Genomic DNA, 23,726 nt, shown 5'->3' with positions numbered 1-23,726 from the left:
CGTTTTACGGTTTTTAACTACAAAAAAAGCAATTTTTAGCGGATAAAAAGGGAAATTTTTTCTCACAAAAATTGCTTTTTTTTAAGTTAAAAATACAAAAATTTTTTAATAAAAAAAAATCGCAAAAGTTTGCGCTTTTATGGTTAAAAACGCAAAAAAAAAATACGATTTATAACTTAAAAAAAAAACGTAATCTTTTTACTTTCTTTTGTAAAGGAAGAAATTATTAAAATAGATTTTTCCAAACAATCGATTTCCCTCTTTTATAATAAAATGCAGGGGTGGACCAAAAATCAGTTAACCATCTTTTACTCTATGTATTTGTACTACTAATTACAAAATAAGATAGAAATTTAGTCTGAGAGACGGTTAACTGATTTTTGCGCCACCCAATACAGATCGAACACAGTTTTTCTAAAAAAAAATAATGTAAAACTGTAAAAATTTAAAATAAAATTATTTTTAAATAATCGATTTTTCTTTACAAGCAAACATTTACAGCATACGAATCATCTAAATTACGCAGAGAAAATTGCTTAAAATATTCATTTAAAAATTAATTAAATTTAATAATAAAGTATTAATATATATATATTTTTTTTAAAATTCGAAAGATATTACAAATATTTGCTATATAAATAAATAGAAAAAAGAAAATTAATTTCATTATTCTCCTACGATTTAGCGAGCCGAAGAAAAAAAATCTGCAAATTATAGCTGAATTTTCACAAAAATGCGCGTGTGCTCCCCCTCCCCTCCCAATATGAAGAAGAAAAAGCATTCAATTTGCGACTCCATATAAATTTACTTACGTTGCACCTTTTATTATTCTCTTATTTTATATTTTATTACATGAAATAAGTACAAGACACCAGACTTAAGGTATATCCTCTACTAGGAGCACACACGTATACACCTCCCCACACATATATAGTTTTAATAGAGACCATTTATTCTTCTCAAACAAGTAATCTCTGTTTAAATTCTCCACATCATTGAGACTTCAGACTTAGTAATCTCTTTAAAACCAACATCCTAAATCATAACGAGTAGCAGCGCGTGGTCCACCCCCCTTTTAACTTGGAAATTTGCCCAAAAGTCGAATCAGACAACAAATAATGATAAACTGCCGAGATAGACCAAGGCATGCAATTCGTACTTTACTAAAAATTGATTTTTGTCTTTTTCTCTCTCTCTCTTCTCCCCTTTACAGTTGTTGTAACATGGATTTAAGTAGACACCTGGTTGGTGTCTGGAGCCAAAAATTACTGCATACTTTTAACTCGCTAATGGAATGAATTCTCTCATAAATTCCACTTAAAGGAACACTTCAAAACTTTAAAAAATGGGGGAGAAGGGGGGCTAAATTATTATTATTATTATTATTTTAAAAATCGTAACATATTTTAAGGTAGTTAAATACGTATAAAATTGAGGAAATTTTGTAAAGATTTTCACTTTAAAAAGAGGTAAAGTTGAGGTGATGAATTTGAGGAGGTGAAATGAGAGAGAGAGAGAGGAGAGAGTGAGAAACTTTTCTGATTTTAATCCATTGCACGCCTGAAATTACTAAATGTTTACAAAGAGTTTTCAAACGTTTTAATTGTCAAGTAGAAGGGTAAATTTAATTGTGACAATAGCTGACAAATTCAGGAGTTTCTATTCTAAATTTGTCTTGTTTGCCAACGGAAGCAGGAAGTCTGCATCCGTAACTAATTCACCATGTTTCACTCACGTTGGGTGCCACCCATGCTGTCACGAATGTCCTTCTATATTTGCATTTTTTTCTTTTACAAGAAAAAAAATTCAACCTTTTCCACAGATAACCCTCCTCTTCCTCTTCTTCTTTTACATTTTTTCCTCCTCCTCCTCTTCCTCCTCCTTCTCCTCCCTCCATTCTGTTATGTAGCTCTTTGGGGAGTTCAACTGATCTTGATCTGGAGAAACGTATACATTACAAGGGATTCGAGTAATTTTTTAAGAATTTAAGCCGAGGAATTCTACTTTTTTTTCTAAAGTTTAAACATGAAAGTTTCGAACTATTTTCATTAAAAAAAATTCGATTTTTATTCAGTTTTTTTTTTCTTCTATTAATAAACTCTCTGGGAAGTGGTAATTAAAACACCGTATGGAAGTTCTTACTTCTTTAATATAGGTGTGTGTATATAAAAATACAACAGATTATTCTTGATTTTTTCTAGGAAAAAAACAAAGGAAATAGAATAAATTTTAAAAGGGCTCAATCTAAATTTTCACCCCCCCAAAAAAATACAAATTTCTCTTTGCAAATTGAAATTCTCCTCGTTAAATTCCTAAATGAACAGATTACATTTTTGGTTTCAAACTTTTCGATTCAAAAAAAAAAACGTAGGAAACAATTCAGAGTAATGAAAATAAAAAATTAATAATAATTTTTTAATAATTTACGCTCCTAAAAATTAGTAATTTTACATCATCGTCGTTAAATCTTCACATCATTTCTCCTTAAAAATGTTTAAAAATTTTATTATATTTAACTGTAAAAATATATATAAATTAGGTGTATTTTACTCATTAAATTCGTATAACCAATGAGAACTTTCATTAGGAATTCATTAGGATTTCAGTTTCCTGGAATTAATAAATTTCTCTTAAGGATAATTTCAGGAGATTGTGCTCCTGAATTCCTGGAAGTTTGAGGAATTAATGGATAATTTTAAAGATAATCTGAGTACATACAATAAACCTGAAATCTTCCCTAGAAAAGCCTTAAAATTATATTTAGATTGAAAATTCCAAAAAAAAATAAATTATTTTTTTTTTTGGAGGAAATTTTTAAGAAGCAGAACAATTAATTCATTTTTAATTCAACAGTTTCGAATCATAAATAACACTTTCTAAGAGATCCAATAAGAGGATAATGACCTAATTAGCATATAAAACTTCTTCTTAATTATAATTAATGCTAAATATATTAAATTATTATCGCTGTAATCAATCTTTATATTGACAATTACTCATCTAAAAGTTAAAATAGAAAAATGAATTTTTATATCATTCCAGAGTAAAATAATAATTGCATTCTGTTAAAAAGGGACATTTAAAAAAATAATAATAATGACGTAGAAATTTATTTATTTTTGGCTTTTTTTAAGGTTTAAAAAAAGAAAAGGCAAAAATTATTTTATTAACGAATCAAAATCTCTTTTTCTCCATTTTTATAGAAAAATTTGAATTTTATGAATAAAAAAATCTTTAAAAAATTGCAATTTTTTCATTAAAAAAATAAAATTAATAAACGTAATTTTTTTGTGTGTTTTTTTTAAGCGTAACGATTCGTTAAAACCGCACGTTTTACGGTTTTTAACTACAAAAAAAGCAATTTTTAGCGGATAAAAAGGGAAATTTTTTCTCACAAAAATTGCTTTTTTTTAAGTTAAAAATACAAAAATTTTTTAATAAAAAAAAATCGCAAAAGTTTGCGCTTTTATGGTTAAAAACGCAAAAAAAAAATACGATTTATAACTTAAAAAAAAAACGTAATCTTTTTACTTTCTTTTGTAAAGGAAGAAATTATTAAAATAGATTTTTCCAAACAATCGATTTCCCTCTTTTATAATAAAATGCAGGGGTGGACCAAAAATCAGTTAACCATCTTTTACTCTATGTATTTGTACTACTAATTACAAAATAAGATAGAAATTTAGTCTGAGAGACGGTTAACTGATTTTTGCGCCACCCAATACAGATCGAACACAGTTTTTCTAAAAAAAAATAATGTAAAACTGTAAAAATTTAAAATAAAATTATTTTTAAATAATCGATTTTTNAAGAAATTTATTTTTTAAAGTCTTATCTAAAAATTTATTTACAATTTTTTGTTTTTTTTTTTTTTTTATTTTAAGAGCGCTTATCATCATCCTCTTACTAAGAAAGATGATGATCTTCATCCATACTTTAAAGTTAATAAAATCCATCGATTTCTCTGTTATAAAAATGTAAAAAAATTAAAGTAAAACTGCAAAATAACATTAATAGAAAGCTTAAAATCTAATAAGATCTTTTAATTAAGTAAGATTCAATATTTTGATTTTGACTTCGTTAACGGGATTAAGTTTTGGAAATTAAAGATTATCGGTGAAGTTTCAAATTAAGTAGCGAACCAAATTAATCCATTATTAACTTTTCTAAATCCAAAAATAGTTTCCTGTTATATTAAATCGTTAAAAACATTAAAATAATAATAATAAATATCGATACAACAGGAGCAATTACACATAGGATGATAAGGATGAAGATAGTGATCCATCACAAAGAGAAGGTAAATAACTGGAAAAATAATAATTTAATAAAGAATTATGCTAGATTTAGTTATTAATTTCTCATAAAATATATCTTATTTTGAATAATATTAAAGTATATTGGATAATGATGATGATAATGATGATACGATGTTCCATCCTCCTTAAGGAAGATGGAAGAAAAGGTGATGAAGGTAGGAATTCAAGCGGGTATTTTGATAAATTTGTCAATTAATTTTTGTTATATTACATCGGTATAAACATTAAATGATTGTGAGGATGATGACGATTCTCAAAGAAAAAAAATGATGATGATAATTTAATCAAGCAAGTGTAATAAGTAATTTATGTTATATTTAATCGTTAAATTCATTTTTTAAAAGTATTTTTATAATATAGTTATTGCATTAAATGATGATCTTGATGATGATGATGGTGGTGGTGGAAATCTTCCATAAAGAAGAAGGTAGAAAAAGTAGTGAAAGTAATAATTTAATCGAGCATTACGTTAGATTTAGCAATTAATTTCGATTTCTATTATTTTTTTTTTCACTTTCTCTTTCTCTTTACTCCTCCTCCCTTTTCTGTGACGTGATGATCATATTCTAGTAGTGAATAAAACCTGGATAAATTGTTCTTTTCGGAAAATTGGTTCTTTCAACTCGGGCCATAAATATAATGGAAATCATCTTTAAAATCTTAAAATATACTCGTATGATTAACAGAATATATATTACTTTTCCTTTCACATAAATATTCTGATTTTCATTATAAATTACGTACAATTTTATTATAATAATCATTATTTTCCTCCCCAATTCGGTGTATTCGGACCGTGTATGAAAGTAATAGAGCGTTGATAAAAGTTCGAATCGTTGATTAAAGCGATTTAAAGACCTAAAATATATCTGTAACTCATAACCTCGATATAGCGCAGACCCCGATATAGCGCCATCCATCGGTATGTGCGTGTTACTAAACTTACGATTACGCGAGTTCTTTCTAGTTCGAACTTGCGCGTAGACTTTAGACGGCATTCTCGATTTAACGCCGATCATCATAACGATCGAGCAAACGACGACGCTAAATCGACTGTCAAACAGCATAAAATGTAAAGTCGAACCTCGATGTAGAACGTAATTCAATAAATATGTGCCGACGAATCTATACCGTAAAATATCAAAATAAAATCCTATTCGGTATTACGAATTGCTCGGTTTCGATATTGCGAATAAAGAATTCGTTATTGCAGTATTATTGAATGCAAGATTTTGGTGTCACGCGACTTTCAAACTTGTGTAGACTTCGTTATTATATATATAAATTCTTATTCCAATTGTTTGAAATACCTCGGTTTAGCGCTAATTTCAGAGAAGAAATAATGATGCTAAATCGAAGTTTGACTGTATTCGCGTAAACGAAACGAATCACAGTTAAAGTAGAATTGGATATGTTTTTATAAAGATATATCGTCCTCTGCGATGTGTGTAAGATGGAGTTGAGAAAAAATTTAACCAATCGTACTCGAGGGTTTATAAATTGATAGATATAGGCGTAAATCTTTCTGTTTCTTTAACCAATCGTCGTCAAGCTTGCTACATTTCAAATTAATCATTTAAATAAGGTGTAAGCATAAGAATTATTTATGGAATGTTCTTTTAATTTTGTATATCCTACGTCTATCGGAATTATTTATATATTATTTTTTTTATAACAAGAACACAGAATTGAGAGAACGTATGCAATCTTCCATTCATCTTCATCCTTCATTTTGTTTTTTAAATGAAGGAGGAAGATGAATTGAAGATGTAGAATACGAGGAAAAATGAAAAAGGAGGAAAATTAAAGAAAAATGATGGTAGGATTATAACAAAAAAAGGAGAAAGATGAAAAGATAAAGAAGATAGAAGATGAAAAAGGAAGATAAAATGATGATAGTGAGGATGATGAAAGTAAAAGATAATAAAAAAGAGGAAAATGAATCAAAAATGGTGGGGAAAAAAAAGAAGGATAATGATGAAAAGATAGGAACATGGAAGAAGGGGTAATGAAATGATGATGAAGAGGGAGGAAGATAAAAGATAATGATGAAAGAAAAATACGATGATAAAATGAAAGAAGATAAAAATGATGAAGATAATAAGAAAGAAAATAAAATTATGATAATGAAATAAAAAGGAGGAAGAGAAAAAGGGAGATAGATTAATAAAGAAGAATGTTAATGGATGATGATAAAAAATAAAAAAAATAAAAAGTGATGATTTATATCACGTGCACCATCCAAAAATCCTTTTATATTATAAAAACTATAAAAATACGTAATTAAGACATTAATTACAAGCTTTAAAAGCGTATTATTCGTTAACGTCGGAATTTTACATTTAAAGAAGGAAAAATAATTCTTTCCTCTTTTCCTTTTCAATACGAAAAATGTATTAAAATATTTAATTAATCCGAGCTTATACAGTACTTTTAAATTTATCTTCATCATCAACGTCGTCATCATTTTATCGATTCTCATCGCGAGTTTCAATAAATAAAACCGAGTTATAAACACATTATAATTAGTTTTAATTGAGTTTTAACACTTAAAAGAGTAGAAAATTCCATACTTAGTATAAAACCTGTGCAAAACGGAACCTTTATAAAACGGAAACTTGCCTAAACGGGAAAAATTCTTCGAAACGGAGCGATAAACGGTTAAAAAAAAATAAATAAACACCTGTTCAAAACGGAAACCTGCGAAACCGAAAAAAGTACTCAGTAGAGTATGAGTCCGGCTTACACGGGTTCCAGTGTATTTACAATAAAACCTGTATAAACTGGAATATTTTATCAGGTTTGACAGATTTCCATTTTGAGCTGGTGTTTTTTAAACACAAAAAACCGCTCCGTACCAAAGAATTTTTTTTCCTTTTTATGAGGGTTCTGCTTTAAAAAGGTTTTACTGTACACTGTATCTTCTTAAATGATCATTAAATATTTCTGAAGATAAAAGAAGAAAAAAAAGAAAAATTTATTTATTTCTTTTAAGAGGGAGAGAGCTTGACATTCAACACTAAGGGGTCGTGTGTTTTATGTAGTTCCTATCCCCCCGCTTCGAGTGATATCTACAACGAAGCTGAATACTTAAACGATTAAATATTATGTGGAAACAATTTCCTACGGCCAGCGACATAAGGGCAATTGATACAGGACATAAAGATCAACAGTTCATGTTCAGCAGGCAAGTTAACATTAACTCTGTTCGACGGACAAATTGTATAATTTAACCAATTTCTGCAAATTATCCTTGCCCGGAGACAACAGAAGCGGTTGTCACTATTCTGTTATCAACTCCTCTCAAGAGGAAACAACAGATGTGCACAACCCAATTGTTACAGTCTCAAAAATACTTTTAGATTCCTCCAACTGCTAAACAATATTTTAACAATTTGTGAAGAGTTCGATCGATTTGGAAAAGATCTTTTCCTCTTTTTTTCTATTTATTTATTTTTTAACTTTGTTCTATAATTAATAGGCCTAATATGATAGAGAAAGTATTTTTTTTAATTTAAAAGATACGCGCATCATCATCATCATCGTATCCACTTTACAAAATGCTGAATTTTAGCAATGGAATAACTATAAAATAATGCAGAACTGGAGTCAAACCCTTTTTTTTAATTTAAAAACTACGCTCATCATCATCCTCATCATCATCATCATCATCGTATCCAGTTTACAAAATGCTGAATTTTAGCAATGGAATAACTATAAAATAATGCAGAACTGGAGTCAAACCCCATTTTTTTTTTAATTTAAAAACTACGCTCATCATCATCATCATCGTATTCCCGCTACAAGATGATAAATTTTATCAATGAAAATGTATAAAATACTGCTCAACTGAAGTGAAACCTGTCAGTACATAAAGGCAATTCGTGTCCTCAATAACAATGACAACTGGACAATTACCTTCAGTGTCTCTGAGGGTCGCTCGTTGGTCGTGTCACGCGCTAACTTTTGACTGGGGTTCAATGCACGAATTCGCCATCTTTTGTCGTCTCCCCTCCCCCCGATTACTTTGTCGATTTTTCAATTAAATTCGTAAACGTTTCTCGTAACAGATTTATATAAATTGAGATAGAGAATTGTTACATTAAAATGTATAATTCAAGCTTTATGAAGATTAATTTAAACAGGGGAAGGAGAGAGAAAAAAACACGTCACACGTGGTGTGAAATTGAAGTGGATGGATGTCGAAAGGAAGTTTCGCAGTTAAATGATGCTGATGAGGTAATTGAGACTTAAACAATGAAGTTAAGAAAAAGAAGCGTGATGTGATGAAGGGAAATTTAATTTACGGTTATAATTTAAATTCAGCTTCATCGCCATCATCATCAATAAAAATAAACTAAGATATAAATGATGATAAAATAAAATAATAATTAAATAAAAATGATGGTGAGTAAGAAAAAAGAATCGAAAAGGTGAAATTTAATTTCTCTCTCGATCATCATCATCCTCATCATCATTTATATTTCATTTACTTTATCATCTAATCATCATTATATAGGCATTTCTTATCGATGATGATGAAGACGACGAGCGAGAGAAAATTTAAAAAGATGAAATTTAATTCATGATTAAAGTTTCCTCCTCCTCCTCATCATCATCATCAAACGAAGTGAAATAACTATTTTATTTTTCTAATAATTTTCGTAAAAAAAATAAATAAATAAAATAAATATGCAAAATGTGAATGACAAGAATGATGATGAGTGAAAAAAAAATTTAATAAGTGACAGTTGATGATGCAAAATTTGACATAAAAGATCTGTACGATTGGTAGTGAACATTTTTACGTAAATTTGACGTCATTCTTTAGGATTTTTCATTGTAAAAACTGACGTAACGACGTCAAATTGACGTAAAAATGTGCAATATCCCAACCAATCGAACAAAGATTCTTTCATAACTTTAAAACTTCGCATCATCTTCGCTAGAAAAGTGTTCTGTATGCGAAGAGAGATAGAAGATAAAGTAAAAAATATATATATATATCGAAAAGTTATAAAATAAAAATAAAATCGAAATTACATAGTGTGACGTAGTCGCAATGCCTTGCTTTAATTTTTAAACAGTGACTATTATTTCTCTATTATGACTACACAGAAAATGTACGATCACGTAAATACTGTACACCTTATAAGGTCCAGTGATCTAATACCGATCTCAGTTTATCTCAAGGATCAATTCTGTATCAAAATATCGTTCTATAAAACATGGTTTCCTTTAATACAATGTACGATATTATCACGGTCTTGATTTTCACCGAATTAACTAACTCAAATAATGATTTTCTTTGCTACAATATACGAAATTATCTTCAATGCTGTTAAACTTTACCAATTTCTTTTTACTTTAATTTCATTAAATTCGCCTTTTCATCGTATTTTAATATTGGATTTTCAACTCTTTTTCTCCTAAACTTCTTCCAACTCTCTCTCTCTCCGTTTTTTGCCAATTATCGTTATCTATAACTTAAACAGATTCAAAAATTCTAATATAATTTTATTTTTTAAACTTTTTTTTATTAGAGGGATGAAGTAGCAATATTCTCCGATTGGAAATTAATGTTTTCCTTTCTTAATTTTCTCCACTTTTTTTTTTTTTAATCGCCATTTTCTTTGATTGCATTTCTCTTAATGGGCACTTAATTTCTGATGGTTTTAATTTTCCATGCATTATAATCTCCGCAAGATACTTGTAACAAGTTCATTCGATAGAACAACTATTAAAAGTTTTAAAAAAATCGGATTAAATACTGGAGATTAATGCACATTTTTATGTTCTCTCCTTCCTTCATCCCGCGCATCCACAGCATCCAGCATCAGTGATAAAGTGTTAACTAGCGAAAGATTAAATTTAAAAAAAAAAAGAAGAAAAGTATATATCATAAATCACTAAATTCTTTTAAATATTTAATTCAAAAAAAGTAATAAATTTTGGAAATATTTCCGTGTAAATTTTATAATAGTTTGGTGGCAATAAAGAACAGTTTAAAGATTTATGCGCTGAAGAGATATGAAAGATGGTAATTTTGATGCCTTCTTTTCCGTAAAAAAAAAATACATTTTTTAATAAAAACTCATCTAATAACTTTCATTGATAACTTCGAGACGTATTTTTTAAGTTAAGAAAGTTATTAATCTTTAAATTTTATTGAAAATTCTTGAATTTTTGATCTCAACTTCACAGATCAACAGTCCGATTGAAGCATCTTCGCCATCGGTTAGGAAGCAATTAAACTATCAAATACTGAACAGATTTAAATTTTCAAAGAAAAAAAAAAGGGCAGGAATTAGCAGGAAATGCATAGGAATTGGTAGAAATTTCCTTCACATTTTAAAGAAAATTACATTCTGAAAATCTTAATCCCAAAATCGATCCTCGGAAATCCTCTTTAGGAAAATGAAATCTGTTCCAATTTCGTGCCGTAATTCCACAGAATATGAGGGGGGAAAAATGTCCAACAAATACTCTAAAATGTTAAATTTTGAAGAATCGTATTAAAGTTTACGATTACATAAAGACTTTTTTTTTTTTTTTAACTTTTCGTGGAATTTAAAGCTTACTTTCAATCCAAATAATACATTAAAATTTTGTATAAATATACTTAAGATTGAGAGATTGTGTAAGTTAAGTTCAGTAAATACATATATACATAGCCTATATTTTCTTAAGAAAGAAAGGACATTAAAAAATCTTAAACTTATTATTATATTTATAACTTACCTTTACACAATCTTAACCATCTGTTACACATCTTAAAACACTTGTCAAAGATGTGTAACAGATGCAACCAATTGAAATTTCATTAGCTACATGAACATAAATGCTGATAATTGAGGGATTATAAGGAATAATTATCCAAACAAGGATGCTCCTTACAGCATCCTTATTATAAAGATGCTGTAAGGAGCTTCGTGTATATAAAGGTTCGAATTGTGTACAGACAAATAGAATTTCTCTAAAAATTTCGCGATTAAATATATAATTTTTAATGAAAATTAAACTTAATATATTTATTATTATATACAATACATAATTTAGATATTTAAGTATATTTTTTTATATTAAAATAATTAATTTTATGAGTAAGTAACGTGCACTCGGTAATAAAAACGTGTGAGAGATAATCGATTTTCTGAAGAAAAAAATGTGAAAAATAATAATTATTATTATATTATNTAATTTTTTTTAAAAAAAAATACATATATATATTATTAAATTAATCGTCTCCAACGAAAATTTGGTGTGTTAATTTAAGCTTATATACATTAAAATAGTTGTTTACGAGTGGAAACATTAATACAGTACCGCCATATTTTTCTTTTCCAATTTTTATAAATGACATTATCATTGCTTTATCATATTTCCTTCCACGTTTGATAATATATAATTTTTCATTTTTTATTTTTATTTTTGGGAGGTTAAAATTTCTGATTTTATTTATATAAATTTAACTATTTAACCCAGTAAACAAGAATAAAATGCCAACAATTTGAATAAAATTAAGTAAATGAGACAGGATGAATGATGATGTTAATCATCAAGCACCTTCATTATCACCTCATATACATAGAATATTATTATCTTCTCTTCTTATTTATACATAAAAATACTTGTAAAGTAAAAATTTAAGCATAGTTTTACGTAACGTAACGTGTCATAATTATAAGGGGTATAAGAAGATTTATTTTACGTATAGCCAAACAGTAAATGAATTATAAAGATAATTTTATTCTCTTAGAGTATGCAAAACTTTTTTATTCTTATTCTATTCTTCTAGAAGAATGTGTTCTTTAGAATGAATATTCCTCTAAATATATGGTCTAAAAATACAAAAGTTTAAGAGAAAGACTTATGTATTATCAGACTATGCATTCTCTATTCTTAGACTATTCATTCATAGACTTTTCTACTCTTAGACTATTCATTCATAGACTTTTCTACTCTTAGACTATTCCTTCTTATACATCACTAAGCATTTATTTAACACTTCTCTGTACTTTAACTATGCAAAGAGAATGTATATTCTAAGCATACAAGAAGAAAATGCATACTTAACTATTCATTCTCTTCTTATACTCTTTCGTGCATTCTTCTATATTCTATAAAAGAAATTATTCTTATTCTTTCTTCCCCACGTAAGCAAGAATATTGATAATAATTCTTGTATAAGAAAATACACATGAATATACAATACATTTTTTTTTTATTTCTTGAATATCTGCACGTATGTTTAGTCATGTACAAATCAAGCTAAGTGTACTGTACGTATTGATATGTATTGTACAGAAGGCATTTAGAATATTTCAAGAGAAATCAAATTTAATGGGTCATCCTAAAGAAGAGAGAATAAATTTAAAAGGAGAACTAACAATACGAATTTTCGAAATTTATGAAAACATTGGTTGATGAATTTAAATTCTCTAGTCGAGATATCACGCTATTTTTATTTATTTAATTCTTTTTTTTTTCCTTTGTATTTTCGTAAAGTTTTAAAACATAAATCGATCCTTCCTTCTTTCTTTCTTCTTAATGAATAAATTGATATTCATAAGATAATTATTTTTTAATTATATTTAAACTAAAATTGGATTCAAAAATTTCATGTGTCCCGCTTCATTTTCTTCCTCTATAATTTTTTGGACAGTTAATTTATGTGTTTAAATACATATTTTGAAGTTCGATTTAGTAATTAATCTTACTTTTCTTCTCTTTTTAAGAATGGAACAAAGATTAGTTCGTGGGTTAATTTAGATAATTTCACTGGCGATTTCACGAAAATGAGCGTTATATAGAGGGAAAAACTGCCAGAAAATATGATTAAACCTTTATTATTTTAAATATGAAGCTTTATAACAGATATTATTATATTATTAGTGGGTTTATACGCATCGTTTCCACTAATATACATGACCTCCGATTACGTTTATAAACTAAATTTTTCTAGTCTAGACACTTTTGTATAAAAATTTAATTTTACAAAACCGCAACTAAAACTATTTATAGACGTTTAAATAATAATATTAAAGTGAAATTTGACTTTATCTTCCTCCCTATTTTACCATTATCTATATTATTCGCTGCCTTTGATATGTGGGTATTATCGTTAAATACCGTACAGCAGAAACAGCAGCAGCAGCATCAGCAGCAGGAGCACTTCCTTTACAGAATAGCACAAGAGAATTTCTATTTATAATATAGAAATAACGCAAAAATAAACTGAAAGTTAAACGTTTACAGATGCTGATTACAATGAAAATAATCAGCGTAAAAGAATAATAATAATAATAATAATAATATACGAAACAAAAGACAAGAGAGAGAGATCAGCAAGCATTTAATTACCAAAAAAAGCCATCGTTTTAAAATAAAAAAAAAGAGGAAAAATCATTTAAATTCGCATAACAAGAATATTGAATAATGAATAACTCGATACGAGACTGTTAAACTGAAGCTTGAGGCAATTCTTTGTACAGATAAATAGAAGATATGCGGAGACTTTTGCTTTTCTCCTTCTTCAATCCCTATACAGGGAGGTTCTGGTAACTAGATTGAGGAGCTGTCAATGCAATGTGACTGATCTTATTTCCCTCTTTTCCAAGATGGCTTCCGAAAGCTTCTTACAACGAAGAATATCTGACGAGCCTTTTATTGACTTTGGTACGGCAGCAAAAGATATACGACTATAAGATCCGAACGTATAGGAAAGAGAGAGCATATCTTATAGCAATGACACTATCTCAATAACCGATCGCTGATAAATCTCACATATATATATATATATATATATATATATCCGGATGTACTAAAAACATTAACACAGTTATAGATAGGAACAGAACGAAAACAAATTTAATATAATTAATATATGACGTCAGGAGGGATTCATCGAAAATGGAAGTAAACAATTACCAAAATTAGTCTCGCAGTAAAAATCGTAACGAGAGAAATAAAAATAAAAAAATTTAAAAAAGAAAAAAAAAGAATTTCATTCGTCTACGATAAATTAAACCATTATTACGTAACAATTGAATTAATTTATACGTCTTCCTGACGTAACAATACAAGATTTAAACTCGTATAAACGTGTCAATTTCGTTTTTTTTTTTTTTAAATTAACGGTCGAATTTTTTTTTGTATTTTGTATTTTTAAAAAAATGTAAAATTTAATTGCGTTTATTAATAATTCTCGTTATAATTGGCAATTAGAAGACACGGTAGATTTAGTTGGAAAGAAAGATAAAGTCGATATAAAAGGGGACGAGAACAAAAAAAACAAAATATATAGTTGTCAATTGTATTCTAAAATACATCTGGTATGGCTTTTCTGGTACCAGACACTGACGGTTGAATGAAAGGCGTATAGAGCCCACAAAAACACCCGGCATCTCTACCCCCGTACTCTAGACAGCTGGTACTATATCATTGTAACGTTTAAAACTAGAAATAACGGTCAGACAAACACAGCGGTCAGTTACATTAGCAGAAAACACAGTTAACCAGTAATTCAGTAAATCCCCCCTCTCTCCACACAAGTAAAAAAAATAAAAGAAAAGAAAGAACCGAACACTAGAAAAAGAAAAACTTCAAAAACAATCGCGAAAATTTCCGAGGAAGGAAGTATAAATCATATAAAGAAAATCAATTGTACTTTTTTAATACATGATATATATATATATATATATACAAAGTATAGAAGACGTGGTTGAAGTGTACAGAATTAAAAATTATAGAAGAAGAAAGGGGGGAAGAGAAAAAGAGCGAGCGAAACAGAAAGAGAGAGAGAGAAAGAGGGAAGCGAGGGGGGTGGAAAAAAGATATTGATGTCTCACCTTACATAAAAGATGAGCAGGGGAATCTCGTCAACACATGCTCAAGTCTCACTCATTGCTTCAGTGGACACGGCGCAACATTCCCACCTTCGACTGCGGCTGACTAAAGTCGGATTCGCGTTGCATGCCGGGACGGAATGAATGGGCACGGTCCAATATTTTGTCACGGGGATGTAGCCTTCCACTACAGGTGTGGGAGCGTAGTTCTAAATACGGAACCGGACATGTGGTGAATGACGGGATACTGAAGTGTTTCTACCAGGTCACGTGGTCCGTTCATAATGATAGATAACACGTGTATCGGTTGATTATAAACTTATATATTTTTTAAAATAATTATTACTAAACCCTCTTCTCTGTCTTAACCGAGTTCAAAGGTCAATCACTAATTTACGATTTAAATTTTTATCGGTTAAGTAAACAAATAAATATCGAGGAAAATTGTCTAGACGTGGATATATTTATAATTGTTTTCAATTAAAATTAATAAATTGTTTTGGAATTCTTTTTTTTTTCTGTTGATTTTAGCTGCGAGGACTGAAGGAAGAGTCAACAACACACAAGAATTCTTGTGTATAAAATATTAAATAAAAAAAAAAATACGGCTATCGTTTATTAAGGTGTAATTAAAAATTTATATTACGTTTCGTTTCTTAAACTACTTTAACTTTATAATATTTAATCGTATTAAAAATTCATTATAATTTAGTATTATAATCTTTACGCACTTAGCCAAACCGCAGACGTCCATTTTTATTATTTTTGTTTTTTTTTATTTTTAAATATTAAAGGATCGTTATAATATATGAGGCTTCTTCACTCTAACAATAGGAAGTCCATTAAGTTTGTTAAGCTATCGATTATTTTTCTAAGTTTTTTTTTAGAATAAATATATCTAAAAAAAAGTGCACTTGTATGTAGCTTATCATAGAGAAGGCTCCTGTTCTTCATCCATGATTTTTATTATTATTTTTCTTATGTTTTTCTTTTGGATTTAACCTCTGTAAAATACTGTTTTGTGAGCTAAATTTTGTGCTTTAAAAACTCGATAAAATGTATTTAAATAATGTTTATAATTCGATGAACTTATTAGGGATTTATTTTTAGACAAAAAAGGCTCAGAACTCGAGGAAATTCTTACTCATCTTTCAACTGTTAGACACCTATTTAAGCCTTCGTTCCTCCTCATCCTCCTCCTCCTCCTCTTCCATGATTTTTTTTGGATTTAACTCCAGTAAAATATTATTTTTATAAGCTAAATTCGTGCTTTAAAACCCGATAAAATATATTTAAATAATGTTTATAATTCTAAGAAATTGTTAAGGTTTTACTTTCTAAACAGGAAAAAAAAAGGCTCAGAACTCGAGGAAATTCATGCTCATCTTTCAAATGTTAGAGACCGATTTAAGCCTTTGTTTTCCTTACTAAATTCTTTTTTTTTTTCCTGTCTTAAGAGCTTTAGAAAAAGCCCACGAAAGAAATTTTGAGATTATTTTTATATTTTTTCTTTTATTTTCATGGTTTTAAGAGATAGAAAAGGGGTTCTGTTGGCTAAATCTATACATAAAACGATGATATATTCATCGAAAATAGGTGTTTTATAGCACGGCTGGTGGCTGTAAAAAATTCCTAAATTTCTCTAACGTTATTTATCCTCTCTTTAAAATATTTTATAAGCGATTTGATCATAAAAAGAATACGTCAAAAATAAAATAATTAATGATTAAATTAACTAATAGCAAACCATGATCCTTGCGGCTCGATGAAGTACCTCTCGAGTGATTATTATAAGTCGATACGCTCTTAAACTTCTCCATAAAATTAATTCATTTATATTGAAAAAAAGAATATATATATATAATTTAACTTATTATTTAATAAATTCGGCCATTATTTATTATTAATTTAATACTTTTCTAAGTCTTTTCATCACCTGAAAGTAACACCAGAAAGTAGAAAGGCAATTCATTTAAGGCAATTTTTAAGATAAAAGGCTTCTAAGAAAATTGAAAAAGAAGAAAAAGAAGGTTTAAAAGGTAAAGTATAAGAGTTATTTACACTAAAAAATAATAGAAAAATATCCTTAACAAAAATGATGCTTGGCAGATTCCTCGTATAGAAAATGCAACAAAACATTCTTGACATATGAAGAGGAACACGTGTAGAGACGAGTTTATTTGCCTAATTTTTTTTATATATTATATATTATTCTCCTCCATTTTTTTTATTTTTTAAAAGAAGAATTTCTCCTTCCTAATTTTAGTAATAAAAATTTAAATTATTAAGAAAATTTCCTATAATTTAATATAATGTCACTAGCTAAGAAGGATGTAAAAAAAAACATTTCATTCCTAATTAAATAATTATTCAAATAACTTTATAAAATATTTTTTAAAACATTTTAGTATAGAATTTTATATATTTTATTGTTTTAAATGATGTATTTTATCATTAATTTAAGGATGCATTCTAAATGATCAGTAACCACACCTATATACTGTATATACATGCGCTTGAGTAATTATAATTACACAGATCCTATATATGCGGCTATAAACGACAATCTCATAGATTAAACCGCAAATATAAGATACAATATAACCTTCTTCAGTGACCCTCAGTGACCTTCTTCAACGTAAACTTACATAAAAATAAAATATTTTCGATAGAAACACCCTTTTAAAATTAACACCTCAAGCACTGTTTTATCGTTGTTTACATCAATAATTAAATTTTATATAGCTATAAGTTTATAATATAGTCAGAAAATGATGTGTAAGCTACCTATTTCGACGTAAAAATGTACAAAGATGGTATATTTGTACTAGAAACACCCTTTAAAATTAACACCTCAAGCATTATTTATTCGCAGTTACCCCCCTAAAAAAACATATTATAATTAAATTTTATATTATTAAATCCTTATAATATAGTTAAAAAATGGCGTGTAAGTCACCTATTTCAACGTAAAAATGTACAAAGATGGTATATTTTTACTAGAAGCGCTCTTTAAAATTAACACCTCAAGCACTGTTTATTCGCGATTAACCCGAAATATTTAAATTTTATATTAATTAAAGCCTTATAAAATAATGAGAAACACTATTTTAACAACGTAAACGGGCATAAAAAGTGGAATATTTATAGGAGAAATCACCAATAATTCCCTTTCGAATCACACACATATACACATCGAATATATTAAATGCATTGTTTGAAGGGGCGTATATCATTCAATATCGCAATTACAGTTGCGAGATCAAACATCGGGGAGTAGAACAGTAAAGAACAACAGAATAAACAAGACTGCAACTGCAGCAAATCACAGATAGAAAAGAGAGAGAGAGAGAAGAAGAAGAAGAGAGAAAGGAAGACAAGGAGGAACGTTATCTAAAATTTATACTTCAATCTGCGCCAGAAAACAAATCCAACCCAGAACAAGCCATTGAAAATGTCAGCAACCGGTTTTAGTTATTGCACCGCTTTCCTTTCCCAAATTATTGCACGCGATTCACGTACTTCCGTTTCGATCGTTGGAGCTCACGTGATTATTGCATGTATGGCTTATATAATGCATCACTCCCCCCCCNAAATCTATAAAATTTTTATAGAATTTTGGTGTTTTTTTTATAGGATCCAAGCTAAAGAGCGTACATCTTGTCACAAATCATTAGCGATTTTTTTCAATGTTTATTAATTATTTAGTCAAATATTTTAATAAATGTGGGATTTTTGATAATTATAGTCAGTAAATTTACTGATTTAATCAAAATAATAGTAATTCAAATGACAATATAGAGATTTTACGGATTCCTCGTGTATTTTTACAGATTTTCACGATATTTTTAAAATGGAACGTCAACAAAAAACTAAGGAAAAACTGTATCGATGCTGTAAAACCAATAAAAATTTGCAGATTTTCATTAAAATTTATTCTAAAAATACACACTAACATTGTAAAAATGCATGTAGAATCTGTAAAGATGTAGATAAATAATATGAAAACACATGAACAATCTGTAAAAACACGTGAGTTTTGTTTAAAACTTACACATTTTACGCTGATTTTAATAAATTTTTCACATAATTCGAAGAGATTTTATAAATTTTCCAACATCTACATATTTTCCAATGCGATTTTCAATGGATTTTCTCGTCATTTAACTTTACCAAGTCTTTTAAAACAATATTTAAACCTTAAACCATCGTAACAACAAAGAAAGAAAAAAAATGTAATTACAACCCAGTAGAAGCCATTAAATAATCAAAATAAAAAGTATTACCGTCCTGTACAGCTTCAAAAAAAAAAAGAAAAAAAAAATAAAGAGTAAGAACGGAAGTGCGTAAGTGGCAAAGTTCTCCAAGTGAGTAAGAATGAGGAAACGTGTTAACAACTCAGTTTTATGACATGGAATCCCTGTCGGCGAAAAGTACAGAAGAGTGATGACTACAAGTTGAGAAGAAGAGCACGTATACTGGACAGAAATTTGTCATGCAAATAGGTCGTGAACTGCACAAACTCATCCTCCTCTCTTCTTCTTCTTCTCTTCCTGGCTACAGACGTTTTATTATTCAAGCTTTGCTTTAATGAAAATATACTTTACTTCTTCTTCTTTAAACTATTTAAACATTCATGCAGATTTTTATGTAAAAATCTTCAGCAAAAGGACAAATAGGGGGGAGAAAAATGCATTAAAGTAAACAATAGTTTCGTATGGAATCAAATTGTGTAGACGTGATCGAGTTTACTGCATGTTGTCATGCGATGCACGGGGGGGGTGGTGGCACGTTGGGAAGGCGATTTAAATTATTTAAATTTAAGAAAAAGCATCCCATTACGCCACCGAAGTATAAAGCGCGAGACACGACATAAATCTATAAATCCTATGCGAGAAATATATAGTATATAAAGAGAAATTAACCTTATTGTGAATCTTCCCCCGTTTTTTTCCCTCTGTTTATTTATTTTAGGTATTATTTTGTAGAGAAAATCCTCTTTAAAGAGACTTCTTATAAAGAAATCGAGGTTTCTAAAGTGATTTTTTGACATAATAAGGTTCAAATAAAGACTAAAAATAGGTTCTAAAGAACCCTCAAGGCTCCATTCTTGGCAGAGAAAAAATAAAATAAAATAAGGTACAGAAAAAAATCCCCACCAATCTCGTTAAAATGTATGAAAGGGGATGGTAAAACATAAATGGGCACTTGTATAAAGTCTGTGTTAACTTACCTAAAGGGTTATAAAAGATATAAATAAAGAAAATGGTGTAAAAAGAAAACACGCTTAAAAATTGCAAGAAGCTCCTAAAAAATACATTTATAATAAGTAAAAAGCATATTTCGTCCTTCAAATATGTATAAAAAGACCGTATAGAAAAAAAAAATGTATCGAGCCTGTAATTTTTATGAGAAAAATGCATAAAATGTTAAATAAATCTTGTAAAAATTGCACGTAAATTCTTTATAAAATATGTAGTAAGAATTGTATGTATAATTTAGATATACTTGTTTATACGTACGATTTTGCGTAAAGATTCAAGAAATATCTCCGAATTTGTGTAATTTATATAAACAAAGACATAGATTTCTAACTAAATCGTGTAGAAATGCATACCGGAGTATGTAAAAAAAAACTGTACAAAATGTATTAAAATGTATTAATTTTGTGATATAGATCTGAAAAACACGTAAAATCTTATGTAAATCAGCAAAAATGTTAATAAGAGTACAGAAAAATCTTCAAAAATATGCAGCAGAGAGCAGAAAAACTGCAAAAATGCGAATAAAAGTTTAAAAATCCGGATAAATGTCGGTAAAAGTGCAGAAAATCAGCAAAAATGTCGATAAAAATGCAGNAAACAGGAGGGTGAAACAACACCCGCAGCACCAGGAACAGAAGGAACAGCAGCACTATTTTATTCAAGGGCGTCAGTACTTTACAAAAGATAATGAGTGCAACCATTGAAAGAATAATAAAAAAAAAATAATAATAAAATAAAATAATAAAAAAATCACTCCACCCAATGACGGACGTCATTACGAACGACCTCGAATAACAAAGCATATTTTTTTTTATGCACAATAAATTCTTAAAATTAACTTTTCAGCATAATTATGTTAATTTTTGCTCCTAATTTTTTTTAAAAAAAATACATATATATATTATTAAATTAATCGTCTCCAACGAAAATTTGGTGTGTTAATTTAAGCTTATATACATTAAAATAGTTGTTTACGAGTGGAAACATTAATACAGTACCGCCATATTTTTCTTTTCCAATTTTTATAAATGACATTATCATTGCTTTATCATATTTCCTTCCACGTTTGATAATATATAATTTTTCATTTTTTATTTTTATTTTTGGGAGGTTAAAATTTCTGATTTTATTTATATAAATTTAACTATTTAACCCAGTAAACAAGAATAAAATGCCAACAATTTGAATAAAATTAAGTAAATGAGACAGGATGAATGATGATGTTAATCATCAAGCACCTTCATTATCACCTCATATACATAGAATATTATTATCTTCTCTTCTTATTTATACATAAAAATACTTGTAAAGTAAAAATTTAAGCATAGTTTTACGTAACGTAACGTGTCATAATTATAAGGGGTATAAGAAGATTTATTTTACGTATAGCCAAACAGTAAATGAATTATAAAGATAATTTTATTCTCTTAAGAGTATGCAAAACTTTTGTATTCTTAGTCTATTCTTCTAGAAGAATGTGTTCTTTAGAATGAATATTCCTCTAAATATATGGTCTAAAAATACAAAAGTTTAAGAGAAAGACTTATGTATTATCAGACTATGCATTCTCTATTCTTAGACTATTCATTCATAGACTTTTCTACTCTTAGACTATTCATTCATAGACTTTTCTACTCTTAGACTATTCCTTCTTATACATCACTAAGCATTTATTTAACACTTCTCTGTACTTTAACTATGCAAAGAGAATGTATATTCTAAGCATACAAGAAGAAAATGCATACTTAACTATTCATTCTCTTCTTATACTCTTTCGTGCATTCTTCTATATTCTATAAAAGAAATTATTCTTATTCTTTCTTCCCCACGTAAGCAAGAATATTGATAATAATTCTTGTATAAGAAAATACACATGAATATACAATACATTTTTTTTTATTTCTTGAATATCTGCACGTATGTTTAGTCATGTACAAATCAAGCTAAGTGTACTGTACGTATTGATATGTATTGTACAGAAGGCATTTAGAATATTTCAAGAGAAATCAAATTTAATGGGTCATCCTAAAGAAGAGAGAATAAATTTAAAAGGAGAACTAACAATACGAATTTTCGAAATTTATGAAAACATTGGTTGATGAATTTAAATTCTCTAGTCGAGATATCACGCTATTTTTATTTATTTAATTCTTTTTTTTTCCTTTGTATTTTCGTAAAGTTTTAAAACATAAATCGATCCTTCCTTCTTTCTTTCTTCTTAATGAATAAATTGATATTCATAAGATAATTATTTTTTAATTAATTAAAAATCTCAACATTTAATGAAAGTTAATGGGATAAAGTTGCATCGATCCGATTAAAACACATTGAGAATACTGTAAAAAGTTGTATAAAATTCCGTAAAAATCTGCTTAGAATCTTTAATTTCGTCTAGAATTTCATATAAATTACAAAAACATTGTAAAAAATATTTATAAATTTCATTAAAATGTTATAAAACCGTTCGTAAATTGATATACTCTATGTAATTCCTGTTGAGAATAATATAAAAAATTGTAGAAAATTCCGTAAAAATCTACTGAAAATCTGTAATTTAGTCTAGAATTCTATAAAAATATACTTGAAACTCGTTAAAAACTTCTAAACTAATGTAAATCTCTATATAATTTACACTGAACCTGTTGAAAATGATATTAAAAAAAACGCAACAGTAAAAATTCAATATTTCGTTAATCGCATATAGACTTTTATCGTGAATTTATTTACAAATTAAATTAAACCTTTATCAATTTGTGTACATTTATCTTAAACTTTAATTAATATGTACAGTACAGTACAGTAGTATACGAGATAAAAGATGTATTGAAAACATACGAAAGAAAGAGTTAAATATTATAAAATTCCACAAATTAATTACTTAAATAATAAGATAAACATCAGTAGAAACTAGAACAATGGTGAAGTTTAAGGTTAAAGGTCAAAGGCCGTCGCTAAAGTCAAGTTTAAAGGGTCAGAAATCAGTTTATAAATAAAATTCGATCGAAATTAATGTAAAATACAATTATTCAAGTTATAAAATTTGAAATTTAATTCAAAAATATATATATATTCGGCATTCTCATTATATTTTCATGTTGGAAAATGCATTATTATTTTTTCAATTCTTGAAGCAAAAATTTTTTTGATTCTTATAAATAAATCCGCATTTCTCCAGAGATGCGAGAAAGGAACTGAAAAGAAAATGTCACCGAGAAAAACAGAACAAAAGATCGCATCCGTGAAGCAAGAAAATTATAGATATTAGCATTTGTTCCACCCAATCTATTGCTTCTTCA

At 28.0% G+C, this 23,726-nt stretch overlaps 1 protein-coding gene across 3 annotated transcripts in view; it reads right to left on the bottom strand.

Annotated features, from left to right (window-relative positions):
- The window catches only part of LOC111631586 (fat-like cadherin-related tumor suppressor homolog), a 116,666-nt gene that overhangs the window by 44,015 nt on the left and 48,925 nt on the right, over positions 1-23,726 (bottom strand). Inside the window, exon 1 of one of the 3 annotated variants that reach the window (XM_023375848.1) lies at positions 15,170-15,574. The exons of 1 other annotated variant lie outside the window; for it this stretch is intronic. The gene's annotated coding sequence lies outside the window, so the exon portion shown is untranslated. Of the gene's footprint in view, positions 1-12,391; positions 12,794-15,169; positions 15,575-23,726 lie in introns of those variants that run through there. One more of the 3 variants, XM_023375850.1, reaches the window with a different exon arrangement.

Source organism: Centruroides sculpturatus, unplaced genomic scaffold, assembly GCF_000671375.1.
Source record: "Centruroides sculpturatus isolate CEXI.00-Female unplaced genomic scaffold, Cexi_2.0 scaffold734, whole genome shotgun sequence".
Classification (NCBI taxonomy): Eukaryota; Metazoa; Arthropoda; class Arachnida; order Scorpiones; family Buthidae; genus Centruroides; species Centruroides sculpturatus.
This window is presented reverse-complemented; position numbering and strand designations above follow the sequence as displayed.